The sequence below is a fragment of the Triturus cristatus genome, chromosome 4_1, assembly GCF_964204655.1.
Source record: "Triturus cristatus chromosome 4_1, aTriCri1.1, whole genome shotgun sequence".
NCBI classification, from domain to species: domain Eukaryota; kingdom Metazoa; phylum Chordata; class Amphibia; order Caudata; family Salamandridae; genus Triturus; species Triturus cristatus.
In genome coordinates, this window is record NC_140585.1 from 1,261,093,664 (window position 1) to 1,261,115,974 (window position 22,311).

At 43.3% G+C, this 22,311-nt stretch overlaps 1 protein-coding gene across 5 annotated transcripts in view; it reads left to right on the forward strand.

Moving 5' to 3' along the window:
- COPZ1 (coat protein complex I subunit zeta 1) overlaps positions 1 to 22,311 on the forward strand; it is a 906,679-nt gene that overhangs the window by 661,673 nt on the left and 222,695 nt on the right. The window lies entirely within an intron of this gene.

The window sequence follows — 22,311 nt, forward strand, 5'->3', positions numbered from 1 at the left end:
AATTCTTCCGCAAGTATAACTTCCGCAATATCTGTGGCGTGTTGTACTGCTGATCTGCAGTTGAGGAGCATGCACGATAGAGGATGGGGAGCCTCAGTGTTGGTGTGTTCTGTTTGTATAGACGTGTATAGTACAAGGGGTCTTGGCGAGCTGGCAGGTCTAGGGATTTTATTTGTGCTTACTATAACAGGGATTGCAAAATGGGCCGTGTTCTGGCTTATTGCGAGGTACGATTCACTGATCTCCTCTGCTTCTTGTTCTGAGATAGGGCAGAGAGTTCAGCTAGGTCGTTGAGCCTGATTCCTTATAGAGTTGGTGGGCCATGGTGTACCAGGCAGGGTCATGGACGAGGTTGTCTGGGGGAAGGTGTGAAGCTACCCGGATTGTGTGAGCAAGGTGGCTTAATTCGGTTGGGGAGGTCTTGTTGTAGGTGCAGGATATCTGCCGCTAGGGAGTCTATTTTCTGCTCCATTCGGGTCAGTAACTGGGTAAGAACGTTGAAAGGGCATAATGCCTTCATCTGTAGCAGTGTATGACTAGAGTCAGTAGAAGGAGAGAGTAGTAGGTTGTGGGATTGAGAGGCATCATTGGGATTAGGAGTGGGGATAGATTGGACAAGAGGATTCGGGTCGTTATTGCTTCTGGTCAAGGGGTTAGGCAGAGGTGTAGTGGGTCTTGGGTCCAAGGGCGAGGACTGAGCAATGGTTAGGAGGAGGTCCGTATCTAGGGGATTGGCAGTGGGATTGGGAGTGTGGGCTGTTTGGGCATGTGGTGGTCGGTCGGGGGCGGGTGAGTGTGCCGTGGTTTGAGTGGGGTCAGTGCCCAAGGGCTTATCGGTGGCGTTGGATATGGAGATGATTTGGGTAGGTGGAGTAGGGGCAGTAATGGAGTTGTGGATAGTTTGCGAGGGTAGAGGTGGGACTCCTGAAGTTGGGGGGGTATCTGTAGTGAGTTCAGTAACGGAAGGATTGTCAATTGAGTCTGATCTGTTTAGCTTAGGATCCACCTTGTGGTGTTTCTTAACTGTGTTTTTGCTGGACCTGGTGGTATCGTTTGGAGCCATTGTAATGGGTGTTTGACGGTGGAGTGTGATGATAAGGGTATTGAGGTTATAATTAGTGATGGTGGATGTCCATGAGTTGTGATGTGGGTCGTCTGGGGTGGAAGATTGGATTGGTTCAGGGTTTGCTGTCAGGGTGAGGGGGGATAGAGGAGATTGGGTTTGAGGATCCTGAAGAGTTAGAGAGGAGAGTAATGTTGGGAAGTGTCGATCAAAAATGGTGAGGTGCGGGTCCGTGGCTTGTATGAGATTGTTTCCTGTTCTGAAGATGGAGATTGTGAGTTCCCCTTTAAAGTTAGGGGAGACGGTAGTGGAGATTTGTTCGCCATAGGGAATGTTTACTGACTTGGCGACTTGAAAGTAAAGAAGGAAGGTGTTTGTCCACTTAGTTGGGCGATTTATGTAAAGGATGAAGTTAGTTTTCATCTTGCCATTAGTCGCGGTGTGGTAGTTGTCTACTATGAGTGTTTCTGGGTGCTGTTTAAGGTTCTGTGCTTTAGGTTCTTTTTTGCATTATTGGTCATATTTTCTGGGTAATTTATGGACCATGAGTTGGGTCCATAGCGCCTGAGTTTAGAGTTCCGGGTGTGGTTTGGCGGGGTCATATTTAATGACTGAGGGTTCGTCTCAATATGAATCGGTGGGAGGAGAAGTTAGTTGTGCATTTGCGTCTTGTTGCGGCTTAAATGATGAGGGAAATGCCAATTATTCATTTAGCCTATTTTTTAGTAGCGCTGTTGGTTAAAGGCAGTCGCAATCCATATTGAATGACTCAGGGTTCGTCTCGATATGAATCGGTGGGAGGAGAAGTTAGTTGTGCATTTGCGTCTTGTTGTGGTCTAAATAATGAGGGAAATGCCAATTACTGATTAAGTCTCTTTTTAAGCCACATTATGTATACCTTATGTGCTCTCTGTAACATAAACTAACAAAAGTAATATAATCCAGGAAGCTGAAAACATTGCATTAAACTGCCAAATAATGTGAACCCAGGCCCTTTATTTTTCTTGACGAAATAACTATAAGCAGTTTCGTGTTTACAAAAAAAGTATATGTTTTAGGCAATACGCTTTAAAAAATTTAAACAAAACAATTTGCGTACGTTTATTTTGTTACTGGTCAAAGCTATTGTAATGCATTCCCATTTAGTTCAAACGAAAAACACAGACCGAACGTCTGCTATAGTGTGACATGTTTTCACCAGTTGGAAAAAAACCCAGACCAGGCTAATTAAGTGCTTTAAGCCGTGTAGTAAAGATTGTAATCTGGTGCCTTGCAGCATCTGGGAGATGCAAAACAACTAACAGCAGGATGCTAAGCTCCGAAAAAAAAATGGAAGTCACTGCTGTAGTAAGGGCTAAAAACACAACTCTCCCCTTCACAATCGCATACTTTCAAATGCACACAAAATGCTATTACTTTGTTGTCGTCAAGAAATACAAATAGTTCATGTTTGCCTATATTTTACAAAGAGTACGGACCCAAGAAACTCTGTCAAAAGCCGTAAAATAAATAACAAGAAAGCACTAAAAACAAAGCGCTACGCCCAGGTACATAAAAAAAGAAGCTTTACTAAAAATATTCAGTCTTTGTTTTTGTGCATATGGGCGTCCAATAAAAAATAAATAGTTAATAGCCTATGGTTTGGTGTCACTGCACCTGCTGCACCAGTTATGTATACACATAAATCTGAAGTGTGAACCATGCCAAACCTGTTAATAGGATCTCTGCTAACATTACAAGGAACACTTTAATAAGACTCCCGGCAACACTAAACATACAAATTAATGCAGCAGTAAGAAAATGAGTATTCAATCGTCATTAATGCAATAAAAAGATATGTTTAAGCTTTTAAAGCACTAGTCCGGCCCATTCCTACAGTTCCAGGGCTAAATATTAAGCAAGCTACCCGTAAATAAAGTATACTATTTAAATCTGCTCATTAATAGGCGCACCAGCATTAGATGTGTTACAAATTAAGCCCTAGGAAAGGATTTCTTCATGAGAAGTTTTAAGCTTAAAATTTGTGCAGGAATGGAAATATTAGCAAATGTGTGTGTAAACATAGAAATTGTAAAAATTTAGCTACAGGCGCTCTTTTACAATCCTTCCAACACATCTTAAATGCACAGTTTTAATGCGTGCAGACTGGGAAAGCGCAAAATAATTCGCAATGAAATACTAACAATTTTGCAGTGCGTACTGCAACAGGACCAATTTAGAACCGGTAACATTAGGGAATGCTAAAAAATAAGCGTGTAAATTTCAAAATTGTCATAAGTTATTTAAAGATGCTTTTAAACAATCCTTTTTAAGCACCGTTTCAATACGTGCAACCCGGGAAAGTGTCAAAAAATGTGCGATAAATACAACAATTTTGCTATGCGAGCTGCCACAAGAACAATTCAGCATGCGCAGGCAGGTATATGTTCAACTAGGAACATTGAGAGATCGGAACTTGCCTTTTGGTGACGTGTTTGACTGTCTTTACTTGTGGCGCCATCTAACCTGTACATAGGCCTGTGCCTCACGCCCTCTTGTTGGAATCGGCATGGAGGGGGGTTGTGAGGCAGCGTCGAATGACCGGGATAGATCGGGATCCTAGTGTGCTTTGCATCTAAGACATCAAGCACTGCAAATACAGAGCAAAGAAACTCCTTAAATACCAGTAAAGAAAAATAATAAAACAAACACAAATATATCCCCCCCAATAAAACACTACATAGCAGAAAGCAATAGCCATGAAAGAAACAAAAGAGTTCCAACAGAAACACTTCAGGCCACTTACTGCATGTTTTGCTGTAGTTAGGCGGTGCTGCATGGGCGTTCCTGAAAAAATAAAGGCTGATCTACAAAGCGCATTAGCCTGTCAAAAACGAAGCCAAGAAAACAGACAAGCTCAGGAACCAATTACTAACAAACAGCTGCTGTATGCAGAGATTCTACACATATCCAGATTACTTCATGCCTCGTAGAGGCGGCGCATGCGCTGCCCTATGCGAGACCTAAAAAAGGACGCGTATTAAAAAACTCGGTCTGAAAACAAAAATTTGAACGAAACAAACTTGTTTAATTCTATTTTATTTTTTGTGTGGTGCTATTCTAAGTGCTTTTAACAGTAGGACATAAAATCGATAATCTTCTAATGTGATTCATGACTTGGTGAGTGCTAATATCGCTCTACAGTGCACAAATAAAAAGTAAATAATGTTATCATATTTACATATAGTTAATAGTCGTCTCTACAATGCATACAGACTACGAAAATCGTAGTGCCAAACTTTGGCTGTATCCACCCTGCTTTGATGTATTTATAAGTATTGCATAAGTCTGACATGTACTGTGCTTACTTCCTGCCATACTTCTCTCGTGGGACGGCGTTAAAAGCAGCTTTTGTTACATGTCGCCTCAGCCCTGTTGCATGTTTTCTTTAATCCGGCACAGCGCTCCCAGCGCCAGTACAAGCTGTCTGTGTGTTCTGCTGGAACAGAGGATTGGGGGACCTGTCCCAGAGGATCGCCCTTCTCGGTTTATTTTGTTTCTTGGATGCGTACTCTTCCCGACATGTCCCTCAAGTTACATAGACTTACATATTGCGCCGAGTATACCCTGGAGATGAAAGCATGGGTGCCGGTAACACGGGAGCCCCTTGCCCAACAAAACAAGCACGTTTGCTTATGTTAAATGGCACCACCAGTTTATTGCTAGGCGTGCCTGCCAGGTAGGTGCTTTCATCTTTAGTTAAACGATGAGAGCGCTTTTATCATAGCAAGATGCAGAAGCTAACCGGGTAAGTAAACACATCGAGTAATAATAGTTACATTGGTGGTTAGATGGGCAGCACGGGTAGTCAAAAAGATAGCAGATTTGTGGGAGCTCTAAATGAATAAACATATATAATGATACATTGATTGACAACTCTGGACATAGGTGCTGCAGCTAAAAAAGGAAGCACACAAACTGATGGAAGGATTTGTGTACGGTTGTATATGTACCCCATCTATTTAGCTTCCTGATATACATAAAGATTTTTCAGTGGAGAAAACTGCACAATGAAGCCCTCCATATGAGTGGGTGAGAGGTGCACAGTTGAGCCCGCCCTCTTCAGGTGCAGGACCCTTGAATTGAACTTCTTTTTCTGCGCTCCAGCCCCTCTGGCCTACATTCCCGACAGTAAGCCCCCTCTGCCACTGCCGGCAGCACCTCTCTGGGCCCGGCCAGCCTGGTGGAGGAGCACGAATGGGCTGTGCCTGTGCTGTCGGAGATCACTCGTGGGGTGGCATCAGCCGATGCTCGGGTGCGCCTCGATAGGCACTGTGCCCCCTGCCTCCACAGCCGCCTTCGTACTGTGGTCCTAAACTCACCTTCAAATGAAGGCTGGAATTTCGGTGGATTCGACAAATATTCAGATTTGAAATCGTCTCATGCACACGCCTGACTCTTCACAGTTGAAGGGAGACCATGCTATATTTTCCTAAATATATATGTCTGCTATTTTTAATTTACCGCAGCATCTATTCATTTTTAGGCCTATTACGCTAGAGCAACACTTGTGTGACTGCTAAGTTTTAATTGTAAAATGAACTTGAAGTTGCCAGGCCAAATATGGCTTCAGTTTTTAGGTATTCGCCCCTTACTGTAAGAATTGAGTGCACTTTGCTCATAATGCGCCAGTCAGACTTCTAACTGATGCAAGTCACTCCTTAAGATATATGTAGTGACACACTTATTTTGCTATCGACACAAAATAAATTTTGTGGCTCTAAGATAAAGCAACGACTTCATGGTGTTTCTTCCCTTGAAGGCAAAGCTTAGAGTGGCAGGGCTCTGATACAAACGCACCACTGTACCTAGAATCGAGCACAGCAGGTGATGTAACACAGCGGCTGCCCTAGGTCTCCACAAAAGCTGCATTGTTCGCGGGGCAGAGTCGGCTGTACATGTCTTCCCGCTGCGGCACCTGACGGCCTGTTCTGCGAGCACCCGCGGGACGTAGTGATGCGACATCAACATTGCCTATCCAAAAAAATGTTTTGGCCCTTGCCGCCTGTCACGGGTACTTGGGCCTCCCACACAAGTGAGGCACCATTTTTACCGGGAGACCCAGGGGAACGCTGGGAGGTGGGAAATTTGAGTGAGCCCGGTGATGCCACAACTTTCCCACACAAAAATGTGTGAAAAAAGTGATTTTTTCAGCTAAAATTGAGGTTTGCAGGGGATTCTGGGTAAGGAAACGTTGGGGGATCCACGCAAGCCATACCTCCCTGGAAGCCCCCGGGTGTCTAGTTTTCAGAAATGTATGGGTTTGGTAGGTTTCCCTAGATGGCCGCAGAGCACCGGGCCAAAAACTCAGGTGACCCCCCTTGCAAAACCAGGTGGTTTTGAGATAGGCAATTTTGATGTCACCTCACTACGTTTTGGGCCCTTGCCTGTCGCGGGCACTAGGCCGACACACACAAGTGAGGTACCGTTTTTCTCGTAAGACTTTGGGGAACGCGGGGTGGGTGGAAATTTGTGGATTCACGCAGATTCCGGAACTTTCCACCAAAGAAATGTGGGGAAAATGTGTTTTTTTGGACAATTTTTTATGTTTGCAAGGGATTCTGGGTAACAGACCCTGGTGGGAGGCAGTCAAGTCACCCCATCCTGGATTCCCCTGGGTGTCTAGTTTTAAAAAATGTATAGGTTTGCTAGGTTTCCCAAGGTGCCCGCAGAGCTAGGGTTCAAAAACTACAGCTAGTCATTTTGCCAAAAAAGGGTCATTTTTCACTGCGAAATTGAGGTGTGACCATGATGCGTTTTGCGACGTTTCCTGTCGCGGGCACTAGGCGACCCACACAAGTGAGGTACTGTTTTTCTCGTAAGACTTCGGGGAACGCGGGGTGGGTGGAAATTTGTGGATCCACGCAGATTCCGGAACTCTCCACCACAGAAATGTGGGGAAAATTGGCTTTTTTTGACAATTTTTTAGGTTTGCAAGGGATTCTGGGTAACAGACCCTGGTGGGAGGCAGTCAAGTCACCCCATCCTGGATTCCCCTGAGTGTCTAGTTTTCAAAAATGTATAGGTTTGCTAGGTTTCCCAAGGTGCCCGCAGAGCTAGGGTTCAAAAACTACAGCTAGTCATTTTTCCAAAAAAGGGTCATTTTTCACTGCGAAATTGAGGTGTGACCACGTTGCGTTTTGCGCCATTTCCTGCCGCGGGCACTAGGCCAACCCACATAAGTGAGGTACTGTTTCTCTCGTAAGACTTTGGGGAACGCGGGGTGGGTGGAAATTTGTGGATCCACGCAGATTCCGGAACTTTCCACTACAGAAATGTGGGGAAAATGTGTTTTTTTAATCAATTTTTTAGGTTTGCAAGGAATTCTGGGTAACAGACCCTGGTGGGAGGCAGTCAAGTCACCCCATCCTGGATTCCCCTGGGTGTCTAGTTTAAAAAAATGTATAGGTTTGCTAGGTTTCCCAAGGTGCCCGCAGAGCTAGGGTTCAAAAACTACAGCTAGTCGTTTTGCCATAAAAGGGTAATTTTTCACTGCGAAATTGAGGTGTGACCAGGATGCGTTTTGCGTCGTTTCCTGTCGCGGGCACTAGGCTGACCCACACAAACGAGTTACCGTTTTTCTTGTAAGACTTTGGGAAACGCGGGGTGGGTGGAAATTTGTGGATCCACGCAGATTCCGGAACTTTCCACGACAGAAATGTGGGGAAAATGTGGTTTTTTGACAATTTTTTAGGTTTGCAAGGGATTCTGGGTAACAGACCCTGGAGGGAGGCAGTCAAGTCACCCCATCCTGGATTCCCCTGGGTGTCTAGTTTTCAAAAATGTATAGGTTTGCTAGGTTTCCCAAGGTGCCCGCAGAGCTAGGGTTAAAAAACTAGAGCTAGGCACTTTGCCAAAAAAGGGTAAATTTTCACTGCGATATTGAGTTGTGACCACGTTGCGTTTTGCGCCGTTTCCTGTCGCGGGCACTATGCCTACCCACACAAATGAGGTACCATTTTTATCGGGAGACTTAGGGTAATTCAGATTTGTAAAGGAACTGTTATTATCTATTGACTTTCGATGCATTTCTGCCTTCTAAACGAAAGACATTGTGTAAAAAATATGTCATTCTAAAAAATGACTGATAATTCTCATGCTAGTATGAGTATTCCCAATTTCAGAAATGTGCAAATATCTACTGTTTCTAAACTCTATATTTTGTTCCCATTTCAGAAATACATAGGTGTCTTTCATACCGATTTTTCCATGTACACATTTTTACAGAATAATTACCATATACCCGGTACATAATAAAAAACCATTGCAAGTTGCTGCTCAGTTTTTGGCTCTGGGCTCGTCGCGTTCCTGGTGAACCTACAAGTCCTATATATCCCCACAACCAGTAATGTCTAGCGGATGCAACGGTATATTGCTTTCAAAGAGCTGTCATAATTAGAAGAATTTACAGGTAAAAACGTTGACACAAAAGGCTGTTTTTTTCAACTAATTTTCAATTTATCCTATATTTAACTGTTTGTTTCTATAAAAAAACCTTGATGGATCTACACAAATGACCCCTTGCTGAATTCAGAATTTTGTCTTCTTCTCGAAAATGTATAGCTTTCCAGGATCCATTATTGCTTTTGTACCCATTTCTGCCATTAACTGGAAGGAGGTCAAAAGCACAACAAATAGCAAAAATAGGCTATGTCCCAGAAAAATGCCAAAACTGTGTAAAAAATGTTGGGTTTCTGACAAATGTCTGGTATCCCCGAAAAGCTGGGAAAATGGTGATTTCAACCCCATAAACCCTTTTTTGATAACATTTGCAGGGAAAAACCCAGATGCTTTCATTTGCAGCCCGTTTTTCCAATTTTTTCGAAAAAAAACAAACTTTTGCTGTATTTTGGCTCATTTCTGTGACCCCTCCAGGGGAATCCACAAACCCTGAGTACCTTTAGAATCCCCATGATGTTGGAAGAAAAGGACGCAAATTTGGCGTCGATACCTAATGTGGTCAAAAAGTTACAGGGGCCTAAGCGCGCACTACCCCAAATAGCCAAAAAAAGGCTTGGCACAGATGGGGAAAAGGCCTGGCAGCGAAGGGGTTAATAAGTGCAAAAATAAACACATATGCATTACACCTTAAAAAAAGAAATAAAATGTAATAAAATACAGAAAAAGCAGTAGATAAGCGGTAATGTTACATAAATAAATGTAAAATATGATTCAAGTTTAGAACTAACATTGATTTTACATTTATATAAAAAAATATGTTATACCTTGTCTAGTGCAATTACTGAATTATGTTTAATCTAAGTTATCTGAAAAATCTGTAATGCATATGCTCATAATTTGATAGTTTACGAAAAATAAACACACCAGTATGAGCACTTTATGAATTTTGATTAATGTCAAATCTTTGTGTAAGTGCCCATTATCAGGATGGAAGTTTGCACCAAATTTGAAAAAAAAAGCCCTAAAGTTAATACATGTGTGTTTCTTTAAATTTCTTAAAGAACAACATTACCCACATATGCATTACGCATTAGAAAAAAATAGCTTGCTAGAGAAATTTAAAAATGCACGAGTCCAGAGCAAATGTAAACATGCAATTAAAACGAAAACAAGTAAAAAAGAGGCTTACCTTCGATTCGGGCTGTGACAGGTTTGATTTACTTTGTGGTCAAGCAGCAGCAGCAATGGAAGGACTTGGATGATTAGGTTCATGATGGAAAGGGAAGTGGAAAAGATAAAAAGGTACGTTTCTACCATGTATACCTTCGAAACCACCAACTGAGGTGTGGATGTTTACGGTACATTGTGAATGGCCCGGCAAAAATATTGGCTGAATTCCCTCTGACAGCTGCTTTTACCTATGACGCCATCGATGCGGGAGGAAAATTCAGGCGGAGACAGCGGGACTCGGATGGACTATCAACCATCGATCCGCCAGCATCTAAATTGAGCAGGCGAATTGCCTAGTAGGCGGACGGATTAACCAACGGAAAAGTGACAGCAGGACCAGATTTGCAGCAATCTAAATCAGGCCCTATGGGGCATATGTATCAAGCCCTTTTCCCGTTCGCAAACGGGCTGATTCTCAGAACGGGAAAAGTCCTTTTGGGATGTATCATCCCAAAAGGCCAACGCAAAATAGGGAATCTCAAAATTTGCGATTCCCTATTTTGCGATTGCATTTAAGGAATCGCAGATTGTGATTCCTTAAATGCAATGTAGGAAGCACCCAAGTTGTGCGATTTTGGCTTAAGAAATGGCAAATTACCACCAACTTTGGGTTTTGCGATTTCAAAGTGCCATGTGGCGCACATACATGCCCTTAGGGCATGTCTGTGCACCTCATGTGCACACATACATATTTCATGGGTGCCACAGGGTGTTCTTTTGACACCCTTGCACTCTTGAAATTGCATTCGCAATTTGCGAGTGCCTAATGGGTACTCGCAAATTGCGAATGTTTTCCCAATCATTCCTATGGGTCTCTAGACCCATAGGAATGAATGGAAAGATATTCCTTAATTGCGAATCAAAATTTGCGATTCGTAATTAAGGAATATGTAGGAATTGCAATTAATATTGCGATTCCAACATACATAGCATTTTGCGAGTCCATAATAGTGATTCGCTAAAAATTGCTATTAGGGACTGGTAAAAAGGCTATTTCATACATATGCCCCTATATCTCTGACCGTACTTTACAAACTCAAGAATTTCTCCAATATGATCATGAATACCCCATGCCCAGTGATATTTTGCCTCTTGATCAATAAAAACACATCATATACACTGATGCTTCATCACAGCCTGCAATAGACATCATATACTCAGCGGCTGTCGGTGTCATGTTGGATGGAAAATGGTATCTTCATAGAACATTTAAACAGTCCCTAGGGGGTTGTACTGCACAACTGGCTGAACTAAAAGCATTGATTCTGGCACTAAAGAATACGGATCATAGTGTATGATTTGTATTACTGTTTCCAGTCTTTCAAAGAAAATTGACATTATTGGTGCCTGAATGGATTCAAAGATTCAAAGGATAATACTATAAAGAGCAAACTGCTTTGGGGTAAGGTGGCACAGCTTAAAAACAGTTTGCCACAGGCTCATGTGATACACACATTGAGTCACCAGCGTGTGGGAATACATATTGTAGGGAATTCATTGGCAGATGAAGCTGCCAAATCCTCAATTACGAATGAAACTGTAGATGTGATTACTTGTTCTCACACAAGGGTAGATGAAGATATCATGGCTGCAATTAATGCTTCGTGCAACGGCACTCTTTTACCTAAAAAACATCCAGCAATATATTCCTACAACTTAAGTGCCCAAAACATTCCCTTTGCTACTATCCCTGGGGTGGATGATTGTGTGATTTTCAACCAGGACATCAGGCTATCCAAGCTGGTTTGGCAGACACAAATTCACTATTGTAAAACCACTATTGGTGGCATGGTCTGTACAAGCAGATGAAACTGTATGTCCTTAGTTGTGACATCTGTGTGGCCAACAACTATCGCCTGACACTCGAACTATTATTAAGTTATTAAAGATATGCAAGTCTTCATCAGCACATATGCAGTAGCTGCATTCCACTCGGACCAGGGTCTTGATTTTGCCTCTAAGGCCCACAGGGATACAATAGGAATCCTGGGTGTGGCTGTACATTATTCCTCTCACTATCATCCTGAGGGAAATTTGATAGTGGAGAGGAAAAACCATGAATTGAAGCAATCCTTAACAGCTAGAGTTTTTGGTTCAGGTCATAGTTGGGTGCATCACCTGCCAGAGAGCATTAAATAATCTGCCTAGATGATCTTTGGGTGGCCAAACCCTAATGAGGTCTTGTTCAGCATCCAGCTGTATGTACCAGATCTTGATTGTCCTGACGCAGTGGTGGCAGACACACCTCTTCACATCAATTAATGTTTTGCAGTCTTACAGGAATTACAAGACTTTTGGGACGAGTGATATAACTACCTTTCTAACAGGACCACTACTGAAGGAGTGAAAGATCAACTAGAACTTTCCGGCTAGATTCCAAAAGTTGGGGATCTAGTTTGAGAGAAGATTGCAGTAAAGAAGGAATTTGGCCCATCACACTATGCACCAGTGCCATTCAATATACAGGAACCGTGATTTTTCCACAGCTTGCTGATTGTAAAGACAAACGGCTTGGCTCCATTGATTAAGTTAAATTACATCATGTGGCCAGTACTGCACAGTAGGCGACATGGATTCATGGGTAGTCCCCTGACCCCTCTCACTTCCCTCCAGAAACTTCCGCTACAAATTCTGAGCAACACATGTTGTTCACCCCCGGTTGGGGAGGGTGGAAAATGAACTATTGTTGATTCAGTTTTCCACTGCAAATACAACCCATACATCAGATGTGAGTATACAGCCTGCCTCTGCTACTTCTAACAACACAATTGTTTATGACAAGCCACCTATGAGGGTGTCTACCAGTTATTTTCTGCCTGCTACGGCTTTTATTTTTCAAAAGACTGCTTCTGGTTACTCTAATAATGTTGATGACTTCTCTTCTGACTCTTTACATTCTTCACTACATGGTTTACGCAACTTTCTGATCCCTCAATGGCATTACATTTGGATTGCAAGCTCACTATTTTCCAGCTACTTTGGATTGGGTTTGTGATTGTTTTCTTTTTGCTAATAAAGGGGCATTATCTCCCAGACCGTTTTGCTGTAGAACTGGTATAAGAAGTACTGAAATCTCATTAGTCTTCATACAAAGTGCGAAGATACCTGTCCCTTGTGAACATTCCTGCTTTTCCAGTGCTTGATGCAATTGTTTGGGATAAGGTCCCATATGATATTTTTGGTCCTACAGAGACACTGCAGATTCCTTACGTCTTTAAGGTCATGGTGGGTGATGTGATTACCCTTGGACATGTGTCTGATGATTACGATGTAAACACAGTTACATTAATGCTCTCACGCTTAAATATTATACAGCATTTGAAAGTGAAGATTTGTGCCTAAATTCTGCTAATTATGAAGAAATGTTTTGTTATTATCACTATGCACATCATTATTTACACAGAGCTAGTGTCCACGTAAAGTTTACAATTTTACAGAATGGGAATATTACCCAGCTCCTACATTGGGTAGCTCCAAAACATAAATGTACAAATTTGCATACTTTTCTAGGCATTATCCTTTAGATCCAGTGTCCTTTTAATTTAAACTTACTGTCAAAAGAAAAATATGCTCACCCTGATGAAATGTTTTTATTTCGATTCATTTTTTTCCCAACACCCCCTAGAAGGCAATATCTATTGGAAAAATACAATTGATTTGAAATCAGTTTGGGTAACCAGAGATTGGCAAGTGCAGGGAACATACACTTTATTTCAAGCCTGCATGATTCCAAAACAAATGATTTTCTTAAATAAGACAGTGCAGCAGACTACGTGCTTGGGTCTTGCTAAAATTAAAGTAATGAACTTGCCCAGTATTCCTTCAATTGCCCGCTTTGATGATTGGCATCATTTAATAAATTATGCTGAGAAACAGCTCAATGGTATTGTGCAAAATGGTACACACAATTCAACACTTTCAGGTCCTGAAGGGTGGTTATTGTGGCCAGTGGACAAAAATGGTTGTCATGCACGTTGTTTTAACTCCACACAGGGTTTTAAAGGTAGCAGACCTGGCCCTTGTTACATACTGTACTAACACTCTGAGGTCATTACCACCTATCCTGTAGGAAAATTGTGCCAGCAATGGTTGCAAAATTCCACTTTGTATGCAGCAAAAGAACATCTTTCTCTCCTTTCAGAGGACACAGCTTTGCAAGATTTTTTGTTAGGTCCTAAGTCCCAGCTTTCTAAAAAATTATGTACGCTACCTACAATAAAATATGGAAAGTGTCACAAATGGAATATGCTGTGCTTTTAAGGCAAATTGATCATGCTAATTCAGAGAAAGCCTTTGCTGTTGTTAATAATAGCTTAAATACGGTGTCAACTCGTATTTATAATTTGAATAACATTGTTTCATCTGCTATCGACATTATACAAAATTACATGTCTTCTTCATACCCTGGGCATAATCAGCTTAGGTCAAATTTTTTTTTCTTCTCCAAAGTTTTATATAGCGCAAACTTGACCCGAAGGTATCAGTTATCAGAGCGCTTTAAATGAGCACCGGTTGCTTTACACAAGGACACATTCATTTTGTTGGGCACAGGGAGATTAAGTAATTATGCAGGTGAGGTGGACACTACTGGTTTAAAATCTTGCTGCGTGCCCTGGCTATACAATCTTAAACATCGAGAAACTAGAACAGTTGCCTCTCGCAGGCAACTGTTCTAGTTCGCAGAGACATCATCAGCAGTTTGGTTAATAACTCACTAATTTGTTAAGAGGTTACACTTCACGGTGCATGTAATGCTTTGATGGCCAATCTTGTGTGTTACTTGAAGGGGAGTACCAGCTTCTTCAATTCGTCCCCTCATTAGATTACCTTTGAATGGAAGTTATTTAATGTTCAATGATCAAAGTTGCTGTGGGATGAGAACAGGCGTCCCATATGTGGTTTCGGTCTCTCATATAGTTGCAATTTTGTGCTATTCCCCAAATGAACATGGTTTTGGGAGTAGGTATGTGGTCATCCATTCCAACCTTGAAGGTTAACTTTGATAAACAAGCAGATTAAAAGCATTATTGTTTCATAAGACTTGGCACTTACATCTGCCTGTGAAACCTTTGAACTACAAGTAGTAAGGTTGTCCTCCAAAATTCATTCGCTACTATGCACAACACTGCCTCGCCATTTCAGTGAACTTGTGCAAAGCATATTTAATGCTTCAAACACTTGGTACTCGGCAGGGTTGTCCACTGTCACCCATGCTATTTGCCATTGCAATGGACCTTCTTGCGGCTCGCCTTTGCCAACATCACACCCAGAGGGGCATTGGATTTGCGGCTCGCTCTCTGCTTGTCTCCATGTACGCGGACGACGTCACTCTCTATGTCCTCAACCCCCAGGAAAACCTTAGCCCACTGGTCCGTGAGGTGATACGCTTCGGTGGTTACTCCGGCATTCAGGTGAACTGGAACAAATCTGTGCTGTTTCCCCTTACCGATGCCACGGCACCCTTTGACCTGGATTATCCTTTTGTGTGGGCATCCGAGCACACTAGATAGTTAGGTATCTGGCTGTGCAGGAACGTTGATGAGCTTTGGAGGGCTAACTTCAGTGGTGCAGTGGACTGGCTTGAATCCAAGATCCCCCTTTGGAGCCGGTTGCCACTGTCTCTCGCCAGCCGCATAGCCATTGCCAAAATGGTGGTGCTGCCAAAATGTTTATATCTGTTTGTTAACATCCCCATACCTCTCACCGCTCACTTTTTACATAAAGTCCGCTCTTTGTTAATCACTCTGATTTGGGCCGGCCGACAGCCCAGGATTGCATACGATATTCTGACCCTCCCAATGTCGCGCAGCGGGCTTCGTGCCTCTGATTTTAAACTCTACATTCTAAGCGCTCAGGCTAGTTTTCTCCACTTTTGGCGCCATCCCACTCTGTTTCAGCCTCACGTCGCGGTGGAGGCCGACTTAGCAGCCACTTGGCCGCTCACGACCGCCTTATTCGCCCTGGTTAAACCCTCGCGAGCCGAGATTGATACTGCTGAGACTCTACGCTGGGCCTGGGAAGGACTCCGTAAACTTTCAGGCTCTGACATGCTCTCCGCGGATACGATGCCCATTGCTCATCACCCGGCCTCCCCCCCCTCCAATCCTCTGGGATGGTCAAACACACCACCTGTCTGGGACTTTCTACGCTGTCTGATCTCGACCCCAGGAACACATTCTTCGCGCCTGCTCCTGACCCCGGCCCTATGGATCCCCTACTTTATTATCAGCTAAGAGCTGTTTGTAGGAAACTTCACCCCTCGTTTCCCCAGCCCCCTCCTACGATGGTCACTCTCGACCTCCTCTATACATCCCCCTCCCCTAAGAAGCTAGTTACTAAAATCTCTCACTCTTGCAGCGTCCTTCATCTCCACCGACCGGGCGCGTGTGGCGTGGGGTGAGGATCTAGGGTCTGAGATTTCCCAGGCTGACTGGCTGTACTGCTGCACTCAGATTAAACGTCTATCCCCTAACTATCATCTGCGCCTTATTCATTTTAAGTACTTGCATAGGCTCTATCGGACTCCCGTCCAGCTGCACAAGATGGGGCTCGTCGCCAATGACATATGCCTGCGCTGCTCCGTGCCTGCTGCTGACTTTTCCCACCTCGCCTGTCTGTGCCCCAAGGTATCCGCATAATGGCGTGAGGTCTGCGCTGCTATTTCTGAGATCACCTCCTCACTGGTCCAACCTGATCCTCTGCTTTTCCTCTTAGGCTTTGTTAAATTTTGCCCAGATATCTCACATAGATTGATTGCCATGCTACTGGCCCTTGTGTGGCGTAGGGTTTCCATGTGTTGGGGTCGCAAGCCTGCACCTACGGTGGCCCTTTGGCTGGAGGATGCATCACGCTGCCACAAGCTCCTGTCCGAATTCTGGGACCTTATGCCTGTTAGATCTCGCCCACTCGATATATGGGCTCCGCTCGTGTCCTATCTTCTGGGCCATGACTCCCAGCGCCCTGTGACCTCTCCCGCGCTCCCCGCTGATGCTCCGCCCGCGGAGGCTACCGGTCAAGGCCAATGAGCTGTTCCTCTTCCTTTTTCAACCCCTTTTCGCTCCCCCAACCTCCCCCTTATCACACATAGTGCCTTCTTTGCGATCCCCTTCACTGTTTTCAGTGCTCCCACGATGTTGCTGTCTCTGTTCTGATTTTCAGTGATTCATGTATGAGATGACATTGGATATGACTTATTGCATAAATGTGCATGTTGAGTTGACATGGTGTGATCCTGTAACATTATTGTGCTAATTTTTCAATAAAGGTTTTTAAAGAAAAAAAAATGCTTTAAACACTGCTGGTGTGCTGCACTTTTTTAAAGCGTTTGGGTCTGTCAACACATTTCAGACCATTTCTGGAGTGATTCCGTCCTTCATACATTTATATTTTGAAGTGGTTTTGGAGGCATACCACTTGTGTTATTTCTGATTTGTGGTATTTTGGTCCTGTTTTGTTGCTCCGCAATGGATGTTCCACCTCAAGGTCAAATTGTATGGATACCACACATCCAAGTGGGTCTTGAATGCATGATACAGACAGACCAACAGAGCCGCTGGTGTGCTGGATTTCACAATAAAGTTGACATATGCTTCAGCTGTCTTAGATGTAGAACTGTGACGATGTAGCAGCACTCGTGAAAAGCAACGTTTTGATATTTCCCCAGCTTGTGTATAATCTCATAGCCATTCTCTTGAAGTCTTAACTGCCACCTCTCAATGCGAGGGAGCATCTTGGCCTTTGGATTTCCAAAAATTGTGAGTAGTACCTAGTGGTCTGTAATGATAGTAAACTGCTTTCCATAGAGGAATACATGAAAATGTTTGCAGGACCACACCGCAGCCAAAATCTCGTACTCCGGCTGAGAATACGCATGTTCTGTCTCAGACAGGCTCTGACTGGCATAGGCCACAATATGCCTCTAAGCATTCGGATGACCATTGTTTTGAGCAAGGATTGCCCTTAGCCAGACTGGGCTTGCATAAACGCTTATCTCGGTATGTAACTTGGGGTCAAAATAGGCCATTTCAGTTGCATTCTCAATCGCATGTTTAATGTGTCTGAAACTTCTGCCACACTCTGGAGACCAATGAGAAGGTACCTTTTGCTTTGTCAAGTCCCTTAATTAGGGCACTTATGGTAGCAAAGTTGAGTATGTATCTTGAATAATACCTGTCCATGAACAGGAAGGATCTCAGCATGGTAACATCTTGGGAGGGAAGGGGACACAAGTGGATGATAGTGCTTGCACCTTATCTGGGTCCGGAGTCATCCCCTAAACATAGAATATATACTCAAAGAACCTGAGTTTGGTATTGAGAAACTCGCACTTTGCAGCATTCAGATTGAGGCCTGCATCAGTGAGTAGCTGGCACACTTGGTTGAGGCTTTTGTCATGTTCTTTTGTGTCCTCCCAAAAAAAGAGTATGTCATCATTATAGTTGAAAGCATGTGTGATAGGTGAATTATTTGGCGAATGACATACTGAAATATCTCAGCAGCCAAAGATATTCCAGAGCTCAGTCTCTAGTATCTGAACAAACCCATATGAGTTGAAAAGGTAGTAATGTACCTGCAGTTCTCCTCTAGTTCAAGTTGGGGTTATCCTTTATTCAGGTCAAGACAGGAAAATACTTTGGCGCTGTTCAGTTGCATAATCATGTCCACTATGTGAGGACCAGGGTGTCTCTCTCTCTCAATGGCTTTGTACACCTGTCACATGTAAATGCAAATGCACACAGATCCACTACTGTCCTTTTTAGATACTATGACTATGGGCAAACCCATGGTGTGAGGACTGTGGAGTGTTCAATGATTTCATGTTTCAAGAGCGCTTCTAGTTCTTTTTCCACAGCTTTTTGTAGATGAAAGCAACTCTGTGATGTCGCTGAGCAAAAGGGTGAATGTCTTCATTGAAATGAAGTTGTATTTTCATTTTCTTTAGTTTTCCCAGGCCTTGGAACAATGATTGGAATTGGCTTGTGATCTCAGACTGAGCACAGAGGTTGTAGTTGAGGGATATCAACCCCATGTCTGCAGCTATGGCAAAGATGAGCAAACAGGCACCCGACGATGTCCCTTGTAGAAAATGAATGGGGGCTTGCACCAATGTCGTTTTGTGTTGCATTGTTGCTGTGAATGACCCTTGACATTATAGGGGCTCAGACGCAGCCCAGGGATAGACCTTCATGCCTGATGGGGTGAGGCGAGGCACAAAGGATAGGCTGTTAAACTTTTCCATGTGCATGATGTTGATTGACGCATTACTGTCTATGATGAAAGTTATTGAGTGAGCGTTCACTTTTAATGTGATTTTGGGACAGTCACGAAAAGAAGTCTGTTGTTTTGTTTGGCATGTTTTCTTTGAATTGTCTTCTTCACATGCAGCTAATCCACATGTGCACGCTGCTTGTTGGTTGATACCATTCGGGTACGCTCATCTTCTTCATCGGAACTTGATATTGATGTCAAAGAGCCTTTTTGTGATGAACTTGATGACGATTGATTTTGCCTGATCTCCACTTGTTGTAGTTGATGTTGCTTTTTGGTTTTGTGGGTGGGCAAGAGTGCTTCATCAACATTTTTGCGTTCATCTTCTTTTTCTATTGTGACGCACTTGATATTTCTTTGGTTCGGCACACAGTTATGAAATGATTTTCTTTCCCACAATCTTTACAGACCTGTCCAGTGACTAAACATTCACCTTCATGGGATACAAAAATCTACATTGAAAGTATAGTTTTGATTTCTTTAAAGATCTTGACTTACATGCATCATGTTTCTGCATATGCCTGCTTTTCACATTAAGGGAGAATTAATTGTGAGCTGTTCTTGCTTCCATGCCGGTAGCTTGTCGGTCTGCTCATTCTTTTGCTCTCGCAGCCATCAGCATTTTCACCAAACTGTGTATTTCTCCCAATATGCGTCTTAGAAATGAGTCTGAAAGACATCATCGATGATTCTGAGATACATGGCTCATCCATTGTTTCTCCAAACTGTTGCCATGCTTGGCTGAAGATAAACCTTTCATAGTCGACGTTCACCGTTGGATTGAACTTGGCTTCTAACGCTTATTTTACCTTTTGGTATGATTTTACTTCAGTATGTGAGATTTTATTTAACACTTCTTTCACTCCATCGCCTTAAGGTTTTTCAAGTATTTGATAGTCTTTTCATCTTCTTCTAGAAGTTATCGAATGTTTCAATCCACGCAGCCCACCTTGCACCAATGTTCTGCTTCTTAGAAGTGTCGAAAGGTGGTGGTGGCTTCAGAAACAGGGCTGCGTTGTATTTCACGCTCTCTTTATCTGTGATTGAGAGCATGTGCTATTCGGACAGCTTTCACACTACATGGCTGCCTGTAACTTCTGCAAACACTGTACATGCTTGCACTTGGTTCAACATGCCCAAGCCAAGGTCGTATAATGCTACTCTTGTCTTTGACGGTGAGTAAATTCTCTGTTTCTCACACTTGGTCGCTGCCGTTATCTTTCTGCTTTGTTTGAGTAATCGCTCCATATTTGTGGCATAGCGAAGCGTTTCCATCGACCGCTTCACTAGCGGTTTGACGGGTGTCTTGAATATGCTCCTCTACAGGGCCTTGACACCAATTGTGCCGGTCGTAGACAGCTTTGTATCGATCTCGGGCACACGTGGCACTCTTGAGCAATTTGCCGTACCATTGCCAACTCTCGGAGAGTAGCCTTGTTTTCTTTGGAGCACATATCCCCTATTCATTGCCATATGTAGCGTCTTCCCCAGCCCTGGAGCATGCAGATGGAATACACCACACGGGTGCTGTAGTTAAGCACTTCTTTATTCCTCAGCACACACTCACACACTGCGCATTGCTTTATACTTTTCAGATAACCACACCCTCACACCTCCCAGCATATTATGCAGTTCCTGTCTAGAGTCCACCCCAGAACCACGAGGGTCCTAGTGGGTACAACGCAAATATGCTACATGGCCAAGAGATACAATCTTGGGAACCTCTTTCAAATATCAGTGCCCCAAGATTAATACGTAAATTTCATAGAACCTATCCAAACATACCTAAAAGTGGAGGAGGTAGTGCTTTGGAGGGAGGTACTGTCAAGAATATGTTTGCAAGCATGCAGTCAAATCTCATTACCTCCCACCAGAGACTGATGAGGAAGAGAATTGTAAAATACACGCAATAGAGACATCGTTTTCCTTTTCAAAAACTATTTTCCATCTAATGGTGAAGTTGCTACAGAGTCTGCAATGCAGGAATTCCAAGATGGCTGCACCAGAGAATCTGAAGTTAAGCTTACAGTCTAGACTTCATTAGCGCAAAAGCAGTGTTCAACGACGTGTGTGTGCAGAAAGAGCAATGCACACTTCATCTGAATTCCTGCTACATAGTGTACTGGGATCACTTATTAACACAACAAAATCAGGCAACATGTGGTGTCAAAAGTCGGATAACCACCACTGATAATAGATGGGGAATGTCATCCAACAATTGGGTGAAGTGCAGGGGCAGTTAGAATGGGCTCTTGATCGTTACATTAAGACATCAGAGACAGAACTCAGTGTTTTCTTTTACTCCCTGACAACCCAAAAGAACAATTACATAAGGTGTCAGAGGGACAATTTCAGCTAGCCACGGAAATCACACAGAACAGAAGTCTGGTACCTGCTGGACCTACTGTTTCCTTGCAGAAATTTAAACCCGGGGGAAGATCTTGAGGCTTTACTCCTTAATTTTGAAAGAGCTGCCAGAGCCAGTTCATGGCCAGTGGAACGATGGCCCTACTATCTGGCTCCTTTCCTAGTCAGTGACGTGCGTATCAAACAGCCACTGGAAACACCCCCTATATGGAAATCAAGGTTATACTCAGCAGACTCAGGCTTGATGAGGAAACCCATAGAATACAATTTAGGAAAGAGCGGGGATTACCTGGCTGTATGCCAACAAAACCTTTTCTTTAAAAGGAAGGATGCCACTGACAGCTGGCTCAAACCTCAAAAAGCAACCAAGGAAGAAATAATGTCAAGAATTTACTTGAAGCAGTACCTGGAAGCCTTACCGACCCCTGCCCAATGGTGGTTGTGACAACATCCAGAATTAACCCTAGAGCAAGCAGTTGAAATGGCTACTACCTTCGCCAGGGCCCAACCACACGAGCTTTTATGAGGGAGTAAAAGGGTCAAGACCACTGCAGAGTTCCGTAGCTGGGTGAATCACCAAGAAACCTTCGAATCTGTACCAAGGCTCCCTGAAAACACGCCCCCTCAAATTAGACCCGCTGCTTTCCCCTAGACCCCAATGTTATGAATGAGGGGAAAGGAGCCATATTGCCCCATATTGTAGAAGTAGTAACCCAGAGGAAGAACCCATAGAAATAAACTATTTGCCTCGCTCCATTTACTTCACTCAAGAAATGGGACCTAGTTATTATGTAAGTTTACAAATCAATCAGAAGTGGGTGACTGCTTTGTTGGATTAATGATGTAGACAATTTATGATCAAAGATGACCTAGTTCTACACCAACAAATTATCACTAATAAGCAAATTTGTATCCGGTGTGTTAAAGGAGACCAGAAAACCTAT